Genomic DNA, 11226 nt, shown 5'->3' on the forward strand with positions numbered 1-11226 from the left:
GTTTGGGAAAGAAAGGAAGGATCTCCATTCTCTGAATGCATAAATGCTCTAACAATTCCTCCCAAGTTCAAAATGCCTACTTGGAAGATGTATACAGGGAAAGAAGATCCAGTGTCACATGTGAACAACTTCGAAATCCAGACCGATCTGCAAGGCGTCAAAGATGATACCAGGTGTAGGATTTTTCCTGCTACTCTAGCGAATTCTGGTCAACAATGGTTTTTTAAAATAGAACCAAGAACCAATGAATCTTAGGATTCATTTGTGAGACTTTTCTACTCACAATTTTTGCTTCTCGAACCTTGCCTGCTGAACTTAATGACTTGGTGGATATGAAATAAGGCGCTGATGAGCCCTTTAAAGATTATGTACAACGATTCATGCAAGAGGTTGCGCGTTTGAAGACCGTAAGTGATGGTGGAACATTGATGGCTATCATGGCTGGGATAAAGGTTAAGGGGCCACTTTCGACAAATATGAGAAGAAAAACTGTGTACTCGACCATAAAGTTTTTGACCGTGTAGATGAATTTATCAAGTTATAAGAGGCCATCAGAAAGGCAGACCAAGCTGTAGCGGGGATGAGCAGTTCCCAAACAATAATCAAGGTACCAGCTCTAACCACAACCGGGTTGGTAACAGTGGTCGTAATAGGAGCAATCAAAGTGGTAAGTGGAACAACAATTCGTACAGTGACACAAATAACGATAATGGTAAAAGGGCTAAAACCAATGATAAACTGCACGAATATGTGCCTCGGTTTACCACTTACTCCACTTTGCTGGAATCACGAACAAAAGTGTTTCAAGCCACACAAGCTGAAGTCCCATACAAGAAATTGGCACTTATCTGAAAGGACATTAGCAAAAGAGACATGACCAAATTCTGCAGATTGCATAATGATTATGGCCAAGATACTAATGAGTGTAACCAGCTCAAAGACGGGATTAAGTTTCTGATTCAGCAGAATCATCAAGCCATGAAAAGATATGTTCGTCGACAAAACTACCAGCAGCCACCTGCTGCAGGCAATCCAGATGCACCAGGTCAACCGCTATTACATGCCTCAGTAGCTAGATGGCTAGACACAATCTATGGAGGACCACATCTGGCAGGTGAAAATAGGAAGGCCTTAGAAAGATATGCCTGGACACTTCGCCATGAGCCAAGTAATGATGTCTTGGCTGTCGAGGAGCGAACTCCCAAAATGCCTCGCTATGAATGTGAACCCATCACGTTCACCAAGGATGACGTTAATGTTGGGAATTGTGCCCTGAAAGCATATGTAGTAGACATTATTTTAAGATATAAATAAATAAACTGAATTTGTTATGCATATATTTTATGGACTATATTATTCTGTGATAATATTAAGTAAATATCAGAAAAATTCATAAGTTCATATATGTGATCTCAACCACGTATTGGTATGGGAGGATTGTGTTTGAGATAAATGAACTTGAATAGTTCGCAGTAAAATAAAGTTATGGAATCTTTAGATTAATTACTGCAAGTACGGTCCATTAGTATTATGAATACATGTGATCTAGATCCAGATTACTAGTGTAGTAGGACACTTTAGTGGAGATACTTTATATATTAGAGAATATATAGAACTTGACTAGATATGTTTATTAATACTTAGTTAAATACTGTTTTGAAGTATTAATTAAATATATCGACTGATGATCATATACAAATAGATCCTAATCCTGAAGTTACTATGAACTCCTGTTTATGTTATATGAGTTCTTTGATTCACTCGTTAGGGTGTGTCAGAATGATCAGGCTAGAAACTTTTGTTTTGGGAACTCATTAGTGTAAATGGTTGGGGACATAGTATACAGATATAGAATCTATACCTTATCGTAAGAGATTGAATAATGGTTCTCTTAAGGGTTGACTTTTGAGAATGAAAAGGTTATTGAGTTCAAATTCATAATTTAGTTATGAATTAACCTTCACTGGTAAAGTCAATGGTACTTAAGGAAATAAGATATAATTAAAAGGGTAAAACGGTAATTTTATTCCCCAATAATTATGAACCATTATTAGAGGGTTAATTTGTATGTAATGATTATATCAATGGACGTTTTAGTGTTATAAAGTACTCAGTAAATGAAATGTCTATAATTACAAGAGTGCAGTCTCATATTTATAGTGGAGTATTCATGAGATTAATAAATTAAGATTATTTAATTAAAGAGTTTAATTAATAATCTCAAATTTATCGGAGCTTGGAATTATAGGTCTATAGGTCCCCACAACGGCTCTCTCAACACTATTCAAGGCAAGTGTTGATATAAAAGGAAAAATGGTAAAAAGACATATTTAAGAATAAATTTGTTCTTCGGGCCAAATATGCAATTATGTGATAATAATGATTAATTAATTAATTAAAAATTAGTTGTAATTAACAAAATTAATTAATATATAATTTTTGAAATTATATTAAATAATTAATTTTATTATAATTTTTGAAATTATAATAAAATTAATATTTATTTTTCGAAATAAATATTAATTAAAATTAGTTTTAATTAATTTGTAGAATTAATTAAATATCTTTATTTGAGTGGGAAATAATAATCTGATAAGTTCAAATTGGATTTGAATTTAAAAGATTAATATTTATTCAAATAATTAATTATATTTGATAATTAGTTAAAAAGATAATTAATTCAAATTTGAATTAATTATCAAGTTGTTGGATTTTATCTGATAAGGTAGTTTGAATAAATAATTGTGGAAAAATCAAATATCCCTAAAATATAGGGTGCTACACGACACATATTTTTCAAGGATAGATTTTTCACTCTTATTGAATTAATTAATTAATTAATGGAAAATTCAAAAGTTAATTTTTTGATATTTTCATTAATGAGATAATTAATTAATTAAAAGATAAATTGTAAATTGGTTACAGATTTATTTTTTTAAATTTAAAATATTTCTATTAAGTTAGATTTATCAGAAAAAAAAAACTATTTTATTCGCTCTAAAGAAAAGAACGATACTTTTCTATCTCTCCCTAAAAAAGATAAATAACCAATCTCAGGCCTATTCTCTTGATCTCATGTGTTGAGTACATCAAGTTGAATCAGAAATTTACCATCCTTTATTCTATAAGTGCCCACACACTTCTTGAGGTGTAGAAAACGTTGTGGAAGATCTTGGTGTGAGTACTTGAGAGCAGCTTGGATAGGAAATTCGTTCAAATTACGAAAAGATAGCAAGAACCCTTGATAGGCATCAAGAGGTATGTTTTCTATTCTTTTCTTGCTTATGATTAATGTATGTATATTAATGGATCCACATATTTAAAGGTAGTTTAAATATGTTACAAAAAATTTTGTTGTACACTGGGCCAACCCACCACCAACCCGCTGCTTATTAGGAAACTTGTTCCTAACAATTGATATCAGAGTGGTCATTAATCTCTGCATACATTAATTACTGTGTGGGCATAATATGCATTCTTATGTTATTGTAATATGTGTGAATGGATGGATGCATGTATGATTAAAGTTTATTCTTAAGGGTCGTTAATTATATGGTGTTTTGGGTTTAGGAATTGTTCTTAAATTTCTAGATGAAAAATGTAAGCCATTTTGAGGCATAGGAATTTTTTGTAATTTAATTTTCTGCATTAAATTATTTAAAAAAATTCTATAAGGTCCGAGCCTCAAAGCCCGAGCCTAAGGCTATCGCACGCACCCTGCTGGTCTGCGCCCCTGGGCCTGTTGCTGCCACGTGCGCTCGAGCCTGTTGCTACTGCGTGCACCCATGCCCCTGCGCCTGCCAGCCCCACCTGCGCCCGCGCCCCTGCGCCTGCTGCTGCCGCGCACACCCGCACCCCTGCGCTTGCCAGCCCCGTGTGCCCATGCTGAGCCACCAGCTGCAGCCGCAGCTTCCAGCAGCCGCTTGCCTCCTGCCCCATGTCGAGCCTCATGTAGCCGCCCCTAGGGTTTCTAAACCCTAGGGCTTGCATCTAACTTATTCATTTAAATTATGAGCCTAATTAATTTTAGCTCATAATTAAATTTTTTTTTATTTTGAATTAATTATTTGAGCCCAAATTCAAAACTGGGCCTAATAACTTATTGGGCATTAAAGCCCAAGTTAATTATTCTTAAAATTTGTTCAAGATAATTAAAAGTTATTCTAATTCAAAATTAAATAGACAAATGGCTTAATGGATCAAGACTACTTGTGAAGGCCCAAAGTTGAATATTGTGTTCTCTTTAGGTCTTATTTAGTTTCTTACATTTTTGTGTATATTTTTTGCAAGTGTTGTAATTTTTCTAGAAATACCCAAGATACCCGACCCGCATTTATTTATTTATTTAATTAGTATTTATTTATTTAAATGTTTGAATGTGATTAAATTGTTTAATACTTTATCATGCATTTTTGACATGCCATATATATTGCCCACATAGTATTTAGCATGCATCTCATATGAGTAGAAACATGCCTTAGGATTGTCCTTTGTGATTATATGATTTATGTGATGGACCATATAATAATAAATCTAGTTTTAACTAGTTCAAGAGCGGAAATAGATTTTAAAAGTTGTTTAATTTCTAGTATTTAATAAAATTGTTTTATTAAATAATAAATGATATTCCTAGTAATTATAGCAAATTAAAATTGAATTAATAAGGGCATAGTTCTATATTTTTAATTTTGCTTAATTTGGTTAGTAATTATTAGAATATCATTTGGTAAAAATAGATCACTTTATTTTTACAAATCAATTAAAAAGCATAGGATGTTTTGAGAAAACACATATTTTAAAATAGTGAGTGGGAGAGGGAGTTATGACAATAAGTCACATGGTCTCCATTATTAGTTAGCATCGAGGTGACATGGAGAGGGCCTCGCGACACCATTGCTTGTGTCCCCCTAAGGAAGGCTTCTGACTGTGTTATTCTCAAGGAAAACTTCTTTTTCAAGAATAAGATTTAATGATGTATTTCAAGTTTGAATGACCCTAAGGCACATTCTTGAGTTAAGTCATTGATCTAAAATAATGGGTTACACCCACAAGGTACATTAGGCTTTTGAGCAGACTAGTGTATTCTTGACCAAACAAGCGGTTGTTTATAAGTCAAAAGAGAAATGTTGATTTAAGTTTTCACTTATAAATTTGAGAACTTGTCTCAAAATTAATTTGGAATTAGTCTGACCTACCCTAAAGCTGGTCCATTAATGTTCAAATTAATTAATCGTGGAATTAGTAATTATTTTTTTATGTGTTCTTTAATTGTTGCATTCATGCATCGCGTTTACTATTCCGAAAATTATTGATATTTATTATATGCATAAATTCATTTTTTTTTTATTTATTACCAGCAAAAAAGTCTATTGGTGAATTACACACCAATGCCTTTCTCAAATCTTTGGTTTTTGAACCTGAAAACCTGCGACACTGGTTTCGAGGCATTTTAACAATTTTGCCTTATAAGAAATTGATGTCAACCGTTTGTAACAAACCTCCAATAGAACCGTTTGGCTACTACCTATGAAGCAGAAGAAAAATATGCAAATTGGATGAAATCCGATCGGTTAGCACGTTATTGCATGCTTTCAACCATGCCTGATGAAACAAAGGAAAAATATATACACTATGACTTAGCCTATGAGATGTGGCAAGCAATGACAAAGGAAGTCTTTGCTGAGTCTCATCATTTGTATCAAACGAAAAAGGTAAATGAGATTTACATATATTTTTTCAACTTTGAATAGTAGATTAAATTTTTTTTGGATAGAAGATTAAAAAATATATGCCACTAATCTATTTTTCTTTGTTTTTCCCTTTGCAGAATTAGAACCCTGAAAAGGAGGAAGAGACTGATGAGGATTTTGATAGCAAGTAAAGCTGGAGGAGTTGGAGATTAGTTTTATTTAGAAATTTTATTGTTAGTTGAATAATTTAAATTTTTATTTTGTTTTATAAATTCTAGATTTCTTTGAACAAAGAAAACTACAGTCTAGAAATTTAGTTTATTATTAGTAATTTTGATTATTAATGTTTGTAAACTTATTTCTATTTTTGCATGACATTTATATCTTTTATTAATAAAATAGTTATTATTTAAAGAAATTAACTATTCACTTGTTATGCAAATGCTTTGGGATAAACAAATTTACATACTTATAATGAATGACAAATTTTTTATTCTGAATTATTTAAAATAGCTAATCCTAGATCTATTAAACGACAAAAGACTGATTTCGATAGTGAAACATATCTGTGGCACTTGAGATTGGGCCATATTGGTCTAGACAGAATTAATAGGCTTGTAAAGGATGGTCCTTTAAGAGAACTATCTATTGGATCTCTCCCTGTTTGTGAGTCTTGTCTAGAAGGCAAGATGACCAAGAGACTTTTCTCTGCTAAAGGTTCAAGAGCTACAGAACCACTTTAGCTGGTACATACGGATGTTTGCAGTCCACTTAATGTACAAGAAAGAGGAGGTTATGAATACTTTGTCACTTTTGTTGACGATTATTCAAGATATGGTTACCTATACTTAATGCAAAGAAAATCTGAAACTTTTGGAAAGTTCAAAGAATTTCAAGCAAAGGCTAAAAAGAAATTAGGTAAATCACTGAAAGTTCTTCGATTTGATCAAGGAAGAGAGTACTTGTATTTTGAATTCGAGGACCATCTACATGAGCATGGTATTCAATCCCAACTCACAGCACCTGGAACGCCACAACAAAATGGTGTTTCAGAAAGACGGAATAGAATGTTACTAGATATGGTTAGATCAATGATGAGCTTCTCATCATTACCACTGTCATTCTGAGGCTATGCAATTCAATGTGTTCAATACATATTGAATGTTGTTCCATCTAAGTCTATCCAAAAAACACCCATGGAATTATGGAATGGTTGTAAACCTAGTTTACACCATTTTCGAATTTGGGGTGTCCTACACATGTGCTTAAAGGAAAGACCAGGAAGTTGGAATCACGCTCTGAAGTGTGCATGTTTGTGGGCTATTCCAAAGAGACTAGAGGTGGAATTTTCTATAGTCCAAAAGAAAATAAAACATTTGTATCGACAAATGCAACTTTTCTTGAACATGACTATGCCAATAACTACAAACCTCACAGTAAGGATGTACTGGAGGAGATGGTCTCGAATGAAGTTGCAAAGTCACCAGCAACAACCAATGAAAAATGGCAAGAGGAAACTGCTAGTTCTAGTCAGAATAGTGGAGAGCCTCGTTGTAGTGGGAAGGTTAGTAAGCAACCCATACGCTATGAACACGAAGTTCAAATGCTTGTGTCTGACACAAACAAAGACGATCCATTGACATTTAAAGATGCAATGAATGATTATGAAAAGGACAAATGGCAAGACGCCATGAACCAAGAAACATAATCGATGTATTCTAATTCTGTTTGGGCTCTTGAAGATCCACTTGAGAATATCAAACCCATTGGTTGCAAGTGGATATTCAAGAAGAAAATAATAGCGGATGGGAAAGTAGAGACTTTTAAAGCAAGCCTTATAGCCAAAGGCTACACACAGAAAGAAAGGGTTGATTATGAAGAAACATTTTCTCTTTTAGCCATGCTAAAATCCATTCGTATACTCTTGTCCATTGCTGCGTGCATGGATTATGAGATTTGGCAAATGGATGTCAAAACAACTTTTTTCTGAATGGCTACCTTGACGAAACTGTAACGCCCCACGTCACAATGGCTGCTTTCTGGAATGACGACTGGCCCTACAAACCAACACAAGTCTTTCCAGCGTGTTTTGTCCTCACTCGCACGCTTCCTGGGAAAACTTCCCAGGAGGTCACCCATCTTGAGATTTGTAATGCCCCGAAATCTTCGATATGGTTTAATGGCGGGAATAGTAGGCCGGGAGGGCCATACTTGCTTAATTATGCCATTAATTGATAAAATGCATGTATATGTGGGTTATATTATAATATGATGTTAAATGCATGCATGTGGGTCCACATTTCATGACAGGGGTATTTTGGTAATTTGTTCCATTGATGGCGTAATTGTATATTTGTATGCATGTCGGTGATATATTGTTAAGGCCACATTATAATGTCGATTTGTTCGAGCTATTCAGCATGAGACGATCTTTGAATATTAAGTAGCGGTTTAGTCATAACGAGATTAAGTTTGAGGCTCGGGATGAGTCTCGGGATGTTTTAATGATTAGAACGTTGCCGGGAGTAAAAGGGTAACGAGATATGAATTATTGGTGTTTGAGATTATTGAGAATAGCGGGAATTGGAGAGCATTAATTATGATTAACGAGATAGGTTGGAAAGGTCAAATTTGCCCTTGGGAGCCTTTAGAAATCTTTAATTGACCTAGGGGTATAATGGTATTTTTACCCCTAGGATAGATATATACTGAGTTAAGCTGTAAAACTGAAGAGAAAACAGAGCAAGTTTGGAGCTTACTCGTACCTTCTCCTTCCTCCATCTCCTTTGTGAATTTTTGTGATCTTGTTGAGGATTTGAGCTTGGGAAGTAGGCCTTGGGACTTTGGGAGAGTGTTCCACCATTGAAGAGCACCACAACCTGAACTTGAGGTAAGTTTTTAGCCACTAGTTTCCATGTATGCTCTGTTTTGGTTGTTAGTTTCAGCTCTTGATTTTGATGTGGATAGTTGGAATCAATGGGAGTTTTTGTGTAAGATTGATTGGGTTTTGATGGGGGGGGGGGGGGGGGGGTGATGTAGGTGAAGTTTAGGGGTTGAATTGGATGTTTTGGGAAGGTTTTGGATTGGTTTAGAAAGTTGGTTTCAAGAGGAATCGCAAGGAGGGAAAAACTATGTAGCTGCTGGTTTGAAGCTGGCGCCCCAGCGCCAGTCTTTTTTATTTTATTTTATTTCACAAGATTAAGATTAATGGTCGTAAGACACATTTTTCCCACTTTGTAAATGACTAGTTATCAATGTTTTTAATTTTGTGTTTTCTGGTTGCATGTCACGATTTTTCCCACTTTAACACGACTAGTTATTTTTCATTAATTTCTAAAATGGTCAAAATACATGAATGTCCATTTTATATCGACTAAATATTGTTTCTATGATTGCTAATTAATCGTAAAGCACTATTTTTCCCACTTCAAATGATTAGTTATTTATAAGGCCAAAACCAATTATTGGTTGCTCGTACAAACAAGATTTTGTCCATTTTTTATGAGTTATTTACAAGGGAGTGTGCTAGTACATTCAATTTGCCAAATTATTGTAATTTTCACAAGTATTGCTTAATGTATGATTTCATTGTCTAAGTATATTTTCCATTGTGATATGTTCCGAACAGTTGGGTTAAGTTCGAACAAGCTTTGGTTATTTAGCTAGTGACCAAGGTTAACCTCATCGATCACTTGGGGGCACATAGGGTATATACCACAATAACGTAAGCAAAAGAGTAAAAAGTACGCTTAAGTAGTACTTAGAATTTTTTTTCTTTGTTTGTTCAAATACTAAAGAGGAAAAATTGACATGTATGACATAAAATTATTGTACCTAGGAAAATACATATGACATGCAAATGTTATATCTGGGAAAAACATACGAGCAACATAATTGTATTAGCATCACATAAAATATGCCCAAAAAATATTACAAATATCAAGATTAAAAGCTGCTCGGACAGCTAATGTCTTGACACCATGAACAGTTATGTCTGAGTGTCCTGGTAAAGAAAAATAAAAAAAGAAATAACAAAAAGTAGCTCACTGCTGGTCAACTCCTTCCTCAACACCCTTCTCCTCGACGCCATCCGGATTCTTGGGAACAATAGCCTCCACAACCTCTCGAGCAAGACTCTTCTCTATCTCCTTCTAGACTTCTTCGGGGAGATAAGAGAAGTTGGCCTCTTTGTTGTGCTTCCAAAACATATAGAAGCAGTTGAAAGTTTCCCTCCTGAATCGAGCCATATCTGAGGAATACTTGTCCTTCTCCTCTTTGATTTTTTGATCTTGATCCTCGAGAATTTAAAAAAGCACTTTTTCCTTATCCTGGAGATACTGGATAATCTCAATCTTCTGTTCGAGCTCATTATTCTTTTCGAGAAGCTCCTTCCCGATCTGCTCAGCTTTCACTTTATTTTTCGAAGCAATCTTCCGAGCATGTTCCAGTGAAGCCTTCAGCTCCTCTGATGACTCATTTGCTTGTGGTCGAGCAAAGCTCAGAGTCATTGCTCCCTGCAGAAGATGGAAAAGATATAAGAATTAAATGAAAGGATTTTATATAAAAATGAAGTAAAAAAGAAAATTTGAACAAAGTACTTTTTGACAATGTCTCACAGAGAGCTCGAGCAAAGCAGAGTCCAAGGTCGCATCGACCAATGAAGAGAAGGTCTCAGTACTCAGACGAAGCCTGGTTACTTATGTCCCCAGCTGAAGCCTTGAGCAGCTCAAGGATGGCCGGGGTACATTAAGATCTGCAGAACGACCAGTACCAACAAAACTGGTCGGAGGAGTCTGTTTGGATGAGACTAGAGTAGGTGGGTCAATAATCAAGAGATCTTTGCATTTAGCTTGTTTCCTTGGGTGCCTCTCTCGACTCGACCCAAAGCTAGTTGCCTTTCTCTTCGACGAGGTTTTTCTTGTTGGAGCAACATGAGAGGCTGAGGCATAGATTTCGAATGCATCAATGTAACGCCCCAATTTCCCTAATATGGCTTAGTGCCTGGATTAGGGGGTCGAGTGGCAATAATTGAATTAATTAGATGCTTATGTGTGATGAGCATGTTATTATGTGAATTGTATTATGATATGATTATGCTTGCATATTTAAGTGTATCAAATATGCATGTGGACCCGTTTCTTATTAGAATGGTATTTTTGTAATTTTGACCTATTGAGGGTACAAGTGTAAATATGGGTGATATATGATTGCGACCAAATTATTATGCAGATATATTTGAGTTAACCGGAACGAGGCGATCCTAGGGAGCTAGTTAGCAGAAAAGTCAAAACAGGGTCAAATACCCGGCTCAGGGTGAGCTTAGAGGTATTTTTGTAATTTGGTAAATTACTGGGAATTATAGAGTAACGGGAATTAATTGATGAACATTGGTTTGATAGATTGTTTGGGTTTGTATGAAATAATTTGAGGTTAGCAGGAATTATGCCAAACAACTAAATTACCCTTAAGAGTAACCTTTAGGGGTAATGGGACAAGGGGCATTGTGGTCTTTTGACCACATGGGTTAATTGACTAA

The sequence above is a fragment of the Humulus lupulus genome, chromosome 9, assembly GCF_963169125.1.
Source record: "Humulus lupulus chromosome 9, drHumLupu1.1, whole genome shotgun sequence".
NCBI lineage: Eukaryota > Viridiplantae > Streptophyta > Magnoliopsida > Rosales > Cannabaceae > Humulus > Humulus lupulus.